This window comes from Homarus americanus, unplaced genomic scaffold (genome assembly GCF_018991925.1).
Source record: "Homarus americanus isolate GMGI-L3 unplaced genomic scaffold, GMGI_Hamer_2.0 scaffold50608, whole genome shotgun sequence".
NCBI classification, from domain to species: Eukaryota; Metazoa; Arthropoda; class Malacostraca; order Decapoda; family Nephropidae; genus Homarus; species Homarus americanus.
Window position 1 is genome coordinate 942,501 of NW_024737932.1, and position 17,252 is coordinate 959,752.

The 17,252-nt window shown below is 36.6% G+C and overlaps 1 long non-coding RNA gene across 1 annotated transcript; it reads left to right on the forward strand.

Annotated features, from left to right (window-relative positions):
• The first annotated feature begins 537 nt into the window (after nt 1-537).
• On the forward strand, nt 538-5,133 carry LOC121873622. Its single transcript, XR_006090286.1, has 3 exons — nt 538-1,012; nt 1,377-1,454; nt 4,932-5,133. It is a non-coding gene; the product is annotated as an uncharacterized LOC121873622 (long non-coding RNA).
• Nucleotides 5,134-17,252: the final 12,119 nt, after the last annotated feature.

The window sequence follows — 17,252 nt, forward strand, 5'->3', positions numbered from 1 at the left end:
CTCATAAAAACAATTGTTGGTTGACGATGGATGACGAGTTTGTGTACTTTCCTATGAGGTAAAAAATAATAATTTCATTGTTTTTACGTATTTTTGTTAACATTGGATATTCCTCATAAATTTAAGCTGGGAGTGAATATCTCTTATTGCAAGAGTTTAATCAAGAGATGGATAAGACCGAACACCACACGATAAATATCTCACATAATTAAAAGATGTATCTGTGTCTTACTCCAGTTGTTTGTCACAGGTGGTAGTGTCTGTCACAGGTAGGGACGTGACGCACTCAAGTATGGACAGGTGTGTAGTAGATTGGATAGGTGTGCGGTAAATAGGGACAGGTGTGTGGTCAATGAGACGTGTGTGAGTTTATGAGGTCCGTGTAGTATATTTACTATGGTAAGAATAAATAAAGAACTATTTAATGGAAGTTCTATACAAGGCGATTTTTATTTATTTTGTCTTTTATGTTTGTGTAAGATTTTTTTTATTTAATTAACGATTGATTTTGTTTCTTTCCTGCAGAATGTTGAAGGATGGAAGGAGAGGCCAGCCTTCAGGAGCTGACCACTTTACCTCTACTGACGTCATTATTCCACCTTTCCTTATGACCTCTACTGACGTCACCTCACCTGGTATCACAACCTCATGACGTCATCAATAACTCCGTGTCATTATCTCACTTGGCTTACATGATGTCACTTCGACTGACATCACCTCCTATCCTGACATTAAAACTTTTCACGATGTTATATCACCTGATGTCACAACCCTCACACGATATCATGAATGACCCAATGTTGACATCTCAACCACGTTCGATGTCATTAACCTACATGACGTCCTAAACTTAAACGGCATCATTACCGCTTCAAGTAATTACCTTTATGACCTGACTACACCTGATATGACGTCATCAACTTACCTGACGACGCCCCCCGAGACGGTAGCGCCCTGACAGTCTTGATCACGAACCCTCGCAAGGCCTGGTCACACCCTCGCCGATAAGGAGGTAATAAAACAAGGACCTAAAACTTGTGTTGTGTCGCTGCATGACAACCATGATGACTTGTGCATCTCTTTACTTTACTGAACCATCAAGAAATTTAAACCAATAATAATCACATGACAATTTTCTATATGTGTTTAGTTTTATCTATAATTTGTCTTAACTTTTAATCTATCAACCCTATAATTTAATACGATATGATCCAATTTCTCTCTATATATATTATGAGTTAGAAGCATGACAAACATATTCTATCGAGTATATGTGATATTCAGGTTAAGTTATAATGATCACAGTGAGTCTATAACGTCAACATGTCACGGATCATAAGACGTGAATAATGTATGCTTCTTTCTCTCTCTACCAGATACTACCTCTGTCCTAGTGAATGATGTATAAGCCTCACCGACTCCCCGTACTATCTACACATCTCATTCATATCGATGTATGTATATTAATCATTTACTTTATTCATATCTGCGTTAAAAATCAGTAGGAGAGAATTTTATATCTCATCGTATTTTTAAATGACTGTGTAATTATGTTCTGTGATAAGTAATAAGAGTTTCAGTAATTTGGATATATTAGTCGTGGGTGCCAGTCAGCGGCGGGAACCTCACCGTGTGTCTGTAGATATACAACTCAGCGCCAAATTACAATTCCCCTCGAAAGAATTCTACATCTAAGGCCTTCCACATCTAGACTCAAATCTAAGACTCACTATACACTAGAAATCACAGTATAAACAACCCAGAAATAAATATAAAACCTCCACATCACATTAACGAAGGAAATATGATGCGTTAATGAAATGGGCGGAGCGGAGACCTAAGATTTAGCGGAGAGCGTCTTGAGCGTGTTCCTCCAGCCTCCTCCGTCGCCGTCACCGCCTACCTACCGGCCGCCTCACACTCTCTCTCCATCATATTCCCTCCTAGCTTAAGAGTATTGGTTAAGTAAGTAATTATGTTAAGTAGGATGTAACTAAGATCAATATAATGAAGGGCCATATTAGTAATAGCTGTCTCAGGCGTCGATATATATATATAGGTTTTAATCGTTTGTCTGTATGAGTAGACGAGCGTTCTTGAGTAGATAAGTTAAATAAGTGATATAATATCGATTTAAACAACAAGAGAAAACTAAAAGCTTGATTTTTAAGACTTGAAAAGAACTTCCACGTCAACTTCTTGCAAATACGCGAGTTCAAAGTCAATAAATATATGAAAAAACACCTAAAATGATTGAACAGTCGAGGAGAAGTTAAGGATGAAATATATACAGCCAATATGACGTTAAAACATACCATAACATAATCATTAATATATAAACACTTTCTCAACGGCAGTGAAACCGACACAAGACTACGAGTGAAAAATTGTTCCAAGTGAATGAATGAAAAATATAAACGGAACTACAACAATCATAAAGTTACATTGTAAATTTAATGTTATACTTTGTAGTTTATATTTACAACTTAAAACACAAAAAAACAGAGTAAATAGCTCATTCTTTACAAGCAACCCTTTGTAATAGCGTTATATCACTATCTTCAATAACTAGCAATCATACGTCAAGTACAATCAAAACACCAAAGAATTGCTCCGGTCAGCCATGAAAAGACATCCGTATCAACGTGAATTAGATCAAACACGATAAAAAAATCCCACTTCTCTTATCACTGTTGATTATCCACATGTACGCTTCCTTAACACTCATAACTACAAAATTACGTACAGGTTAATACCAATTTATATACTATTTATGTTTTCAGATACAAAATAATTCAAGGATAACTGACTCTTAAGTAGTGAAAATATCAACTAAAAACGCTATACCCAAAAATTGAGTAGCCCTCATTAATCCTCTACCTGTAAAGCACCAAACAAAATAGCATCAATTTTATCCATTTTCATCCACTTTTACACCCATCCAGGTAAGTATGGATTGAGCGTTCCCAAATCCACATCCAACAGGAAATTTCTTCATTAAGTGTATCACGTTTCACCTGTATACGGTCCCTTCTTCTCCTGTTTGTGTTAGGGGCTTTAGTGAATGGTAAATCGAGGTAATTGGGATAACATGGGTGATTACGGATGATTAGGAATGATCGGGATGGTTGGGATAGTTAATTGATATCTCTATTAAGAACGTAGGTCCGTAATTCTTTTTTTTTGTGAAATTCATTACTGTCAACCATCCGAATCATCTCACTCACTCCTTTCATTCCAATCATCTCAGTCCACCTAATCATCTCAATCATTCTAATCATTTCAATCATTACATTCATTCCTATCATCTCAGTTCATCTAGTCATGTCAATCATTCTAATCATCTCAATCGTTCCAGTCATTCCAATCATCTCAGTCTACCTAATCATCTCAATCAGCCCATTCATTCCAATCACTTCACTCCATCTAGTCATCTCAATCATACCATTCATTCCAATCATCTCAGTCCATCTAGTCATCTCAATCATTATAATCATCTCAATCATCTCACTCACCTCCAATCATCCCATTTAGTAAATCACTCTACATCGCTATGGCCGCTTTGTCACTGCTCTGTAATTTTCCATTTAACTGTTTTGATTATTTCGCATCACACGTATGATGAAAAAGCGACCTATTCCTCCTACACTAGATCACTTAATCCCCAGGTAAAGTTTCCGTGTTATATTCAGGTGTTTGTTATTTAAATACGGGTTATGGTATAGATAGGAAGAGCATAGGAGTGGAAGGTATTATCGCTGTAAATAATGATAAGTGGAGAGAGAGAGAGAGAGAGAGAGAGAGAGAGAGAGAGAGAGAGAGATAAAAAAGATAGAAAAAAAGAAAGAATGAAAGAAAGAAAGAACACATAAAGACAGACAGACATGAAAAAATATGGTTGAGACTTCCCCTGTATGGTGAGGTCAAGCATGAACTATATATCCCTCACGCTCGGGCTGCGAGGATTAAAAAAAAATGCATTCACCCGAACACTGATGAGGCGAGGGATCCAATTCTCTCTCTCTCTCTCTCTCTCTCTCTCTCTCTCTCTCTCTCTCTCTCAGCTTATTTATTAATTTATTCATAGCATACTTTTACGCGGTAGTGACAGTCGCTTAGCTGCCGCCACAAAATACCTAGAGGATAGTACTATATGAACTCCGGTGAGGGGGTGGTTGAGGGGAGATGGGGGAGGGGGGGAGGGAGGTATTTATTTTTAATTAGTAAACAGAGTCGGGGAGTACAATGACAGTGTTACTTGTTGCCTCATTGTCCGTCCAGTGCGTGTGTGTGTGTGTGTGTGTGTGTGTACATAGTTATCTCGTATATCTTGTCACATCACCGGAGACAAAAATATATAGCAATAAATACAGCTTAGATACTTAACTTTACACACACACACACACACACACACACACACACACACACACCTCTAGCCACCCAGCCAGCCAGTCAGAAAACTCATCGTAAACTTTTATAGAACATCACAGCCAAAGTGGTGCGTTGGGGTACATGAGTCTGCCCTTCTGACACTGTAACACATAGTCACTGTTTTATGTAATGGTGATGGACGAGTTTTTTTTTAATAGGAGTTATTTTCACGGGTATTCAGGTTGTGTGGAGGATAGAAGGTAAAGTCTCACCGTCAGCTCTACGTAGGCAGTAATAAATGTGCTGTGATAAGAGAGGAAGGAATTTTCTGCCTCGTAGTCAACTGTTGGTTCCGGATAACTGATGATGCAGTTTATTTTTGGCGACGTGCTCACTCACTCACCTCACTCAGTCATCCGCAACACGCACTCACTCATCCGCAACACACACTCACTCATCCGCAAAACACACACACACACAAACTTACGACCAGTCCTCTCTTCCATTTTCTATGCTATCTCTTGCTTCTCTGACTCGTTCATTCTTTATTCTTTTTTCAGCTCATCACGTCTAGGTCTCGTTTACTACAGAAGCTCCAGTCTGCCTCAGTCTCCTCACTTTTTTCCTTCAAGCGCCGGAAAGGATAGGAAACTTATCAACCTTGATGAGACCTTCGCTATCGCTGACAAGTTCCCGATGAACTAGTATGGAGGACACAGGTAATGACTCCCGGAAGATGGCTTCACGCTCATCAAAGATCCATTATTTAATTTCGAAGAGGTATGTAATTACTTTTAATATCAATAAATTACCATATATCGTTTGTTTCTTAACTTTTACGTTATAAGGAAATTATATATATATATTGTATCTTAATATATATGGTAGGTTATAGAGATATATATACTATATATTCAACCATCTCCAAGAGGTAGTGGGTGACATGCCTGCCTCCTACTTAGTGAAGTGCCTGTAGGTCTGGCTTGTATCTGGGTAGGGACCGGTGTTGACATTCTCCTCCTCAGTGAAGAGGTTACTTAGAACTTACTCGAGTCGATCAATATATTCCACCTGTACAGCATCACGTGATGTCTTAGCAAAAAGATCGATATTGCAACAACATTTTAATACAGTAGATGAATATAAAAATTTATATAAGACAAAAGAGTGATAGTGTATTAGACCGCTTTATATATTAGTAAAGTGCAACGCTTGTAATAATAATAATAATAATAATAATAATAATAATAATAATAATAATAATAATAATAATGATAATAATAATAATAATAATAATAATAATAATAATAATAATAATAATAATAATAATAATCATCATCATCTTTGTGATTTGGGCTGATTATTTTTTCATTAATCGTAATTTTATTAAGTTTAATAATTCTATTGGTTTACCTTTATTATCATTGTTATTTATATTATTAGTTATCAGTTGTGTTTTCGTCATCATTATCCATAAAAATCATCATCATCACCATATTATTATTATTATTATTATCATTTTTATGACTTTATTCCCTTATTAGCTCTTGTGATATTCTATTGTATTCATATAATTAAATACCACAATCGTTCATTATTCTTTCAATTTAATTAAAAAAACTCAACATAAATTCAAAATAATACTTCATTCTTTTATAAGACTCTACTATCAGTGTAATTGTCTAGTTACGTTTAATCACCTCAACACTACAAAGATCACATGACTACCAAGATCACATGACTCTACCAAGATCACATGACACTGCCAAGCTTACATGACACACCCAAGATCACATGACACTACCAAGGCCTCTACACACCTGCCCATGGAAATCAATTAATACAGAAGCCAATACAAACTTCAATAACTGACTGACTAACTGACTGACTGACACATACAAGGAGGTGTATAGAAGCCTTCTTCCTTGCCCATACAAAAAGGTATATCGAATTTAAGAAAGAAAGTATTCAAGATGTATATGAATGGAGCAAATCGCAAAAAGATACGTTTCACTTCTATTATGAAAAATATGTTAAGAGGGCTATGAAGGAAGGATGAAAGGGGGGAGAAGAAGGAAGAGGAGAGAGAATTGGTTAAGGAAGAGAGACATAGTTAGAGACAGAGGTGGACTAAGAGAGAGAGAGAGAGAGAGAGAGAGAGAGAGAGAGGAGAGGAAAGACGTGGACATTGTATAGTTACCTGATGACAGAGGTGGACTAAGAAACACCTCAATAGTATATCGACAGGGAGGTATTGATTACCTGGCCTCAAGTCAGCTCAGCTCCGACTCTCCCTAGCGAGAGAGGCTTCCTCACCGCCGCAAGTCAAACACCGCTTCTCCAGGTCCCCCACACGCTGGTCTTGTCCCCCCCTTACCATTCTCCCCCTCCTCCTCCTGTCCCCCCAACCCCTTCCTATATACTGTACTCTCCTACCTCACCTCCTCCATCACAACACCACACATACACACACCCTAACCTACCCTACCCTACCCTACCCTACCCTATACACACCCTCAACCTCAACCCTCACCCATGCACACACATACACACACGTACACGTACACACACACACACACACACACACACACACACACACACACACTTTCTCTTTGTTCAGATGTTTGTATCACATACTATTGTACTTAGTAGAACAGATATATTAAAGAACTTATATGTGTACTTTCAGGATATGAAAATGTGTGTATGTGTTTGTGTATATATAGATGTATGTAGGTGTATGTATATGTGAGTGTGTGTTTGTCCTTGTTGTTTCAGCCCTTTCCAGTGTCACTTTCTACACTTTTCTTGCGTTATTCTCCCCTACCATTTCCTCGCTTTCATGAGGTTTCTGTTTCCCTTGATCCACCCCGCTCAAAAAGTGAGAGAGGAGGAAAGATAATAGGTAGATGGATAGCGACCGTACAATGTAAACTTTTTTTTTTTACCTCCGTGTTATCATTTCTTCCCATCACAAAATCCCTCATTATCAACTTTGCAAAATATTGGTTATTCTCTTAAAAATACGAAATGATTATGTTCTTTCAATTTAGAATTGGGTTTTCCTTCATGATTTCTCTCTATGTTTATAATTGTGTTGTTTTGTTGATTTTTTCCCAGGAAATTTAGCTCTATTGTCCCTCCAAGAGATCACCATCCTGGAAATTGTATCTGGGAAATCTGTGTGTGTCTTGGTATTACTATTTACAAACAAAAGGCTAAGCAATAATAGTAATAATATGAAAACGAAGGAAAAAAAATCTAATTTGTGTCGTGTGATTGTTGTGTGAAACGAAATGAATAATATTTAGGGAAAGATGAAAAAATGACAAGAACAAAATGAATAGTAAATAGTTGAATTATTTGATGCAGTGTAATTACCATTCTTATAGCACGACATACAAACAGAGGGTCAAGCCTTACACAAATAATGACACCTACGATTTTGTTTTACCACTGCACTTGAGGACAATACTCTTCCCAACTCTACCATAACACTCCCTATAGATCCATTATGCATTCTGATAAAATCTGCGTAAATGCGTATTATACAGGTAAACTACAACAAAGACAGAACAAATCAGTTTTTGTTTAGTACGACACGCAATAAAAACATAAACAGATTAATTCCCACCAATAACAGACGTTCATAAGCTATTCCTCAAAACTGAAGCAAATCTAACAGCCTAAGCACGTGTAAGTACCGCGGTATTACTCAACAAGTCCCGGGTTGTTTACATGACGGCTTTATAAATTGGTGACTTTATTCGAACTCTTTACCGACAATCATTCAGATCTGTTTGTGGTTCTCGTTCTCCTCCCGTCGAAAAATACAGAGATAATGGAAAATCCGTGGGCGTTGTGTTGTTCAAGAAAAGTTAATAATTTTAGAAATAATGATTATAGGCCTAAAACAAATAGTAATTAAGGAGCTGTTCTATAAATATATGGTTAAGATTAAGATAATGATGCCTGAGGTGGTTTATTGTCTTAATTATTTACGAAAAAAACATTGAATTTTGATATCATTGATGCAGTGACGAGCATCGATTAAAATGTCCCACAGTATTGAATTATATAACTGATGATGAATTGTGTTATGTTACTTCTCGTTCTACTTATCCAGAAAAAGTTAAAAGTTTCAAAAGAATGAATACGTAATCATAAGAAATTACTTTACAAATGGACGATTGTGATGCAAAGTAAAGTTGTATCCCTGAGTGTAGTTGACGCTACTTCGAAAACACTGTACAGGAAATATTGAAATGATGTACAACCGAATGAATTCCTAAGTCCTAATCAAAACAATTACCGGTAGCCCGCCCTAACTTGGTAGGATAAAACGAGGTAGCAATCTTTAAAGACTACTGTTATCTGAAGGCTCTCGTGTGTTAGGTCGATCTTAGAATATCTCATTTTCTGAACATGTTTCCGCCTCTCTACCTTTCAACTATGGGGAAGAGGAATAGGGGGGGGGAGGGGAGGGGGAGGAACGGGGAGAGGGAGAAAGGGGGAAAAGGGAGGGGAAATTATCAACTATATGTTCAAAAACTCCCAGACTGCGCTGAACAAAGGGATAAATAAATACTTCCAGCTTACATAAATACCTATAATCAAGATAATGTTATTATATATAATCATATAATAATTATAATGTAATGGATGATACAAGGCGTAGGCTCAGGACAGCGGTATACATGAATAATGATAAGCTTGGTGGTGGTGGTGGCTGTTCATCAGTATGGTGTGTGGACCTTCTTTACTCAGGCTGTGATTAACGACACACACAACACTGTCATGCCTCCACTAGCTACTGTGGCACACGATAGTCTCTTCCCATCCCATGCTAAATCCTGATACACTTTCTCTCGTACACACACACACACAGATAAAATAATAGAAGGAACTGTAGAAAAAAAATTGAAACCCGAAAAATATTAACACATCAAACAGGACTCGTCAGGACCACCATGGAATTGAAGCTCTCAGGAGGAACTCAAAAACCACAATAAAATGAAAACATATCCAAGAGAAGAATAAAAAAAAAAGTACAAAGTAGAGAACAGATAACAACAGGAAAGAGCCGAAACATAAAGTTGGAACTCTCTGCCGAAGCTACAGGAAGAATCCCGGCCGTGTGACCGTCTGTCTCTCTTATGGGAAAACACAGCGATAATATTAATATTTAAAGGTAAAGCTTGGCAGTGGCTCTTGCCCCCACAACTCTTCAAATATGGACTGTGTTTCGGGTCCCTCAGCTACCGATTGTTTAACAGAAACAAGGGTTGTTTAATAGTTGACCACCGCCATAATAACTTGTGCTCATATTAGTCCCAAGCAGCAATTTGTTTGTTGTGCAGGGTGACCCATCCGCCCAGGGGGGGTGGGGGATGGAGAGTCACTGTGGGAAGTAGAGTGTGTGTACACACTTTACTGTAGTAACTTGTGCACCACTGTCCCAGTATAGGATTTAACACGACGGTATGCTTTTGTGTGTCTGTACGTTTATGTGTGTGTGTGTGTGTGTGTGTGTGTGTGTGTGTGTGTGTGTGTGTGTGCATCATGTGTGTATGTATGTATGTATAGCAAGACTTAACTTCAACGTCAAAAAGCGACCATTATCTTTATCCTTACTACAGTCTCGATAACTACAAGACTTACAAGTGCATTATATTTCACCATCAGTGGCTCTTTTTATATCACTATGCCACAACCTGTATGAATAATACCCCAACCAACACTTCTCATTTTCTTTACATATATAGCTAAACACTCATACCTCATAAACACTTCGTAATCCCAACAAACAGTTCCCATTAATATATTTTTCAATGAAAATATCAAAGTTATACAAATATTTTACTGACTTTATTACTACATATCAAAGGTCAAAGGTTAGTTGTTTGGTATTTTATTTAGGATTATTATTTCTAGGAAGTGCTTTGTTTCTTGTTCTTCGTAGCAAACTTCCACATAAGTAAGAACTGCATTGTTTATTAATTTATCGTATATTTTATTATTATTTCTTTGGTATTTGTTATTTCTCATTTCTGCTTTATAAACACAAACACTATTTCGTAAACAAGATTAATGTTTTCTCAAGACTAAGACATATGGCTGAGACCTAAGACTATGGTGTATGACTTAACTTGGAATTCAAGATGTGGCTGAAAGTTAGAACACGACTGAATTTATGTCTTGAAGGGGAAAGTACAAGACATGACTCAAACTACAAAACATGACAAATTCTACGACATATGCCCCCCCCCTTCCCAGACGCTAGGACATATGAATGAAGCCATACCATGTGACTGAAACTAAGACATATGACTTCTACATCGCGACAAGACAGATGTAGCAATATTGGGCTGGTAATTCTATCAGACATGAGCTAGGTTATGTAGGTAAAACGATTCGTACTTTATTCTTGAGTAAAATCTTACCTAAGGAAGGAAGGAAGGAAGGAAAGAAGGAAGGAAGGAAGGAAAAAACTGTAATTAAAGATGGTGGTCAGTTGTTGCAAGTACCTCAGTCCATAACAGAAGGACTTTTCTCTCTCTCTCTCTCTCTCTCTCTCTCTCTCTCTCTCTGTTTCTTATTCTTAATCTCATCTCCCTTGTGGTCGTCACTTGTGCAACCTTTTCCATTATTCATATTTATTATCAGTGGACGGGCGTTGGCTGTCGCATTGATTCCTTATTCATTATCCTTCAATTATTCTTGGTGTCTCACTCCTCGCCTCATCTGTCATTCTCAGGATCTTCAATGACGCTCTCACTCCCTCCCCCCCACTAATAACATTTCGTCCTCCTAGTTCCCGGCTATTCCTCGACCTATCCACCTACCTACGTACCTACCTATACCTATCCTCACCATCGTCATATTCTTCATCATTATCGTCATCACTGTCATCATCATCATCATCATCATCATCACCATTATCATCCACCATTCTCCTTGTCAGATTTCAGTGATTTTTCATATACCTAAACTCTCCTTTAGTTGACATTACCTGTTCGATAAGATTAACTAGAAGACATTGCGTATATGTGTGTGTGTGTGTGTGTGTGTGTGTGTGTGTGTGTGTGTGTGTGTGTGTGTGTGTGAGACTGTGATCGGTGGATTGAGCTCTTTTCTCCCCAACTTTTCCTCATCCTTTTCACCCCTCAAGATTTTCCTTACCACCCTTTCCAACCCTTTCTTTCCCCCTCCTCCCTCTCCTGTTTCTGTTCTTGTTCCTCATCCCTCGTGAGTTGTCTCCAATATCCCATTCCCCCTTCATAACATCATACACTACTTTCTCTTTCTTCACTTTCCCCCTTTTCCGTCTACTCCCTAGCGATCATTCTTTCTTTTTCCCCATCTTTCCCTTAATCTCTATGACCTTCTCTCTCTCTCTCTCTCTGTCTCTCTCTCTCTCTCTCTCTCTCTCTCTCTCTCTCTCTCTCTTAGCTTCTCTCATCCATATTTCACCTTAACTTATCACACCTTATTCTAAACTGCCATCCGTCTTTCAACCGTCATTTATCACCCACCAGGATACCTCATTCGTTACCCTAGTCAGTCATACGTTCACCATCCCGTTCATCATTCTCCCCTCATCCTTCACTTTCCTTCATCATTCTTGCCCTGTATCATTATCATCATCATCATCATCATCCTTCCCTGTCTTCTGTTCTCCTGTGGTATTATTCCCTTGGCTCTCTCTCTCTCTCTCTCTCTCTCTCATTTTATTTAGTTTGTCTTCTTTCTTTTCTTGTTTCTCTTGTGTTTGTTCTTCCTCTTTGTCTTTTCTTTCTTCTTTCCTTTATTTCTTTCTTCTTGTTTTTCTTGTTGTTTCTTCTCTTCTTTCTTTTTCTCTTCGTCGTCTTCTTTCTTGTTTATTGTAATTGTTGTTATTTATCTTTTATCTATTCCACATCATCATTATTTACCTTATTATTCTTCTTTCTCGGTTACATCTTATCTAATTTTCTTTCTCTCCTCCCCCATCTTTCTTAATTACATTTTATTCCTATTTCTTGTTTTTATTCGTCTCACCTGTCATCCTATCATCTCTCCCTTCTACCTATTTTAGCTACATTCTATCTCCCCTCCCTCTTTCCCTTCCTTCCTTCACTCCCTCCCTCTCTCTCTCTCTCTCTCCCCTCCCTTCCTCCCTACCTTTCTTAATTACCTCCCAGTCCCCCTTCTATCCACTCATTCTTACCTCCCTCTTTCATCTCCTACTATCCCATTTCCCCTCAATGTTGGCTCCCCTCCTCTTCCCTTTATCCCCCTTCCACTACCATCTCCCCTCACCTCTCCTCTCCTCTCTACCCTCAGTACGCCACGCTAACTTTCTCCCTTCCCTACCTTCCCTCCCTTTCCCCCTCTCTCTCCCTCTCTCTCTCCCTCCCTCCACCTCCAAACCAAAATAAACAAATAGAGTTTTCCTGATTTAACACCTCCTCGCTCTCTCTTGACACTTTTAAAGGTCATTACATTTTCCCTAACAATTTCCGACTTAACACAAGCAGTTGAATCCGTAGTCGATTACCTTTGTGTTACGACGGCTTTCTCTCTTTCTCTCTCTCTCTTTCTCTCACTTTCTCTCTCTCTTTCTCTCACTTTCTCTCTCTTTCTCTCACTCTCTCTCTCTCTGTCTCTCTACCCGCTGGACTAGAATAAAAAAAATGTAATTATCTCTTTAACCTCCTTCCTCTTGGTTACCGTGTTGGCCAGGTAGGATGAGAGGTGGAAAGGAGTAGAAATTTCTCCTTTCTCTTCTATATCTATCTATCTATCTATCTATCTATCTATCTATCTATCGTTGGAGGATTCTTTTATTAATAGGTAATTTTGCATATAATTAATGTTATTTTTTCCACATGTGTTCAGTGACGTATTTATTCATCCCTTTTGTTTTTATCGAGTTAACTAATTATTCATTCGTTCATTTTTTTATTCGTTTATCAGTTAAGTTAGGCTCGGGTTGTCGCTTCACCATTTATGTATTTCAAGGTCAGCTAAGTCAATGTACTCTTTTTTGTACCGTAGCTGTACCATATGAGTACCTCGTGTGGTCATTCTATTAATAATTCATAGACATTCATCAAAATAAATTCTATTCCTATGGATTTATTCCTTTTAGTTTTATCGTTCAGTTCAGATCAACAGGTTGTAGGTAAACGATGTTGTTGATATAATGTATTTTTTACGCTTTAATAAACGAGGGTCTTTAAGCAGTTTTTTCTACTCTAGTAAATATAATAATTATCAATAGTTTTAAAATTATATTAATTACACTTTTATGGTATTTTTAACAAACAATTTATACGTTAATGAGACACCGAGTCATTTTACTTTGTACATTAATCTTCATTGTTATTTTTAATTATTATTATATAATTAAACCTCGTATTTAATAATGTTGATTCAGAATGTAAACATGAGTGAAACATCTCTTTAGTACCAGACAGACAGACAGACAGAAAGACGAACAGACAAACAGATAAACAGTCAGACAAACAGACAGCCAGAAAGACAAACAGACAGACCAACAAATGGCAAATTATAGATGGATTAATAGCAGTAAGAACCTCTCCGAAATTATCCACAACAATAATAAGCTTCGCTGTGGTGGAAGAAGAATATTAAAAGGTGTGTTGAGATGTACCACCAACATGCATTACCCCGACTGCTGTAGCGGAGGGAGGCTTTGTACTATGATTTGTTTCGTTGGAGTAATACTATACCTCTTTAACCTAGGTTACGTAAAACGAGGCATTAGTTATAACGGGAACACCCAGAAAAGGGAAACTGGTTGGGGTAGACTGGTAGATGGGATCACTCAGAGAACGGAAACTAGCTGAAGTAAGTGGAAATACTCAGAGAAAGGAAACTGGCTGAAGTACATACGCAGATAAGTACAAAATAAGCTTTGAAAAAAAATATATAGTAGTATACTTAGTACAGTTGATAAAATATGTAAATTCGTTTAAGAAATAAAAATATCGAATAAATGTCGAATCGGTCATGAAAAGTATGTAAATTCGGTTTGTAAATATATATCTATCTGACCTTGAACAAGTATGTAATTGGGATATAAAAGCAAAGTATGGCAATATGACCAGCATATGTGTTTACTATACTGTATCAATGAGGTAAAGACACACAGTTAGCAGACCATGTGTTAACAGAGGGAGGGAGGGAGGGTGAGCTAACTGTGAACCGCACCCTTGTATTCGTCCAGGGAGGATAGGGAAGAGGAGGAGGAGGAAGAAGAGGAAGAAGAAGAGGAGGAAAAGGAGGAGGAAAGGAAGTTAGTATACATTTTAGTTGACTTGGTAACACCCTACACTTACTGCAGTACACACACACACACACACACACACACACACACACACACATACACACTCACACACACACACACACACTCCCTTTAGCAACTATGGAAATCAAAACCCACATTACAGGCCGGTGGATTTGATTTGCAAAGTTGACCTTTCAGGTTATTTGAATCTTTCGTTACTTTCCAAGTATTCACTTTCTATACAAACAAGGGAAGTAGTCTCCTTCATCTTGATATAAAATTTAAGAAGTAATTTGTATAACTTATTCGTGTTCACTTCGGGAAAATAGGGTATATACGAGTATGAACAAGTTACCCGTGGCAAGTTTACCTAGGATATATATTCAGTTGTTTTTGACCCCGTGTTTGGGAGTCTAATATGCGTATTTCCTTTACCTGAATATTGGAATGAATTTTACGTGGGATTTTCCAGGTAATAAAACTTAACCAGTGATTAATTATTTGTTACCTGTGTTGTCATCTCCTTAACTTAAGAATTAATTTAATGTAGTGTGTATATATTAGATTAATAAAATGCGTTTGTAATTTTTGTGTTTGTAGATTGATTATAAAATTTAGGGAAAATTTCTAAAAGAGTTAATATAATAATAATAATAATAATAATAATAATAATAATAATAATAATAATAATAATCTCACTAACCTCAAAATAAATCTTATAACGGAATAAATTATCTAAAATAAATTCTAGAGCAATTATCAAGAGGAATATCTTAATAGTGTTTGTAAAGAGAAAATAAATACCAATAAGAATTTTTTAATTTTTATCACCTCGAGAAAATCTGGATAAAAGTATTTTCCCGGGAGGTGGAATGATAAATGCCATGACGTTTTCCTGAAGGTCTGAATAAATAATAAGAATTTGTTAATATCCCAGTGAGTGCATTTAAAATATACCCAAGTATAAAATATATTTATACCTAACCGCAAACGTTGTTATTTTTTATTATTGTTATTATTATTAGTAGTAGTAGTATTGCTATTACTATTATTATTACTAATATTATTATTATTATTATTATTATTATTATTATTATTATTATTATTATTATTATTATTATTATTATTATACGAAATATGTAAAATCAAAACTTTACTAATTTATACACGAGAGAAAGACTTTTATTAACTATTCATTTATTCATTATATATACCACTTTTAAGTTACGAAATATAAATATTATTATAGAGTTTGTTAAGTAAGAACTATCTCGCTTATCCGATTTAAGTACTGACAAAATTTAACAAAAGTTTCTCCTCAAGATATATTAAACAAATTATGATTTTTAATAATGTATATCAATAAATAAATCACTGTTTTCACCTGTACTAAATAAAGGCATTTCATAAATATGCTCAATAAAATTATGCCTCTCAGTTGTGTAATTATATAAGTTAGTTCTTTCAGCATTGATAATAAAAGCTCGTTATTCCCAGGTATAATATTGCGGTAAAAAAAAGCGCAACTCTCAAATATGTTAAATAAAAGCTCTGCTCCAGATAGATTAAGTAAAACCATTTTCCCAAGGTTATATTCGTTAACAAAAGCGCACTCCAGGTAAAGGCTTAAAAAACACTCGACTGACCCTACTAAATAAAAGCTCTCTTAACTAATGTACCACTTTCAGGTAAGTTAAATAATAGAGCCAAACATATTCAGGTTTATAATTACCGTTCTCAGGTATATGAAATAAAAGCGCCGTTCTCAGGTATGTTAGGAAATATAGCCGCTTCAAAATCTCCCAAATAAAAGCGCTGCCATTCAGAAATATATTAAATAAAAGCGACTATCCCAGGAACACTAATAATAATAGACCTCCTCGCTAAGGGAACATCAAATAAAGACTCACCTCTTACGGACATTTAAAACAAAAACATCCTGCCTTAACAATGCTGCCTCCCACGTACTTCAAATAATAACAACTAGAGACAATATAACAACATCCAGATAGATAAAAAAAAGTCTCACCTGTTCGATATTTTAAATACAAGCTCCGGTAAACAATAGTAACAACATCCGAACGTAGGTAAATAAGAGCCACTTACTTCAACAGCTATTTAAACAAACGCTCCACTGTTATTTTAGTTCAATAAAAGTACCGCTTCTATTATACCCGGGTGACTTTGTTAACTTCAAAACTCGACTGTAAACTTAACACTGTACTCCCCCGTGTCATGACCCCCTCCCCCTCTTGCCTACCTCCCTCCCTGCATCCCTCCCCCACTACATAACAACTACTCCGTCACGACATTGGTAAGGCGTCTGTTAGTAACGCTGTATGACTTTTACAGCAACGTTATAGAGGTTAGAAAACGTTTCACCTGGGAATTTTTATAAACGTTTTGTTGTTTACTTTGAGAGTTTAGTGTAGTGGAAGTTGTCTTTTCTGTTACTATAATATTAATTCTATAGTGGGTATTCTCTCTCTCTTTGTGTATATGTCGGTTTGTGTGTCTGTCTGTCTCATATATATATATATATATATATATATATATATATATATATATATATATATATATATATATA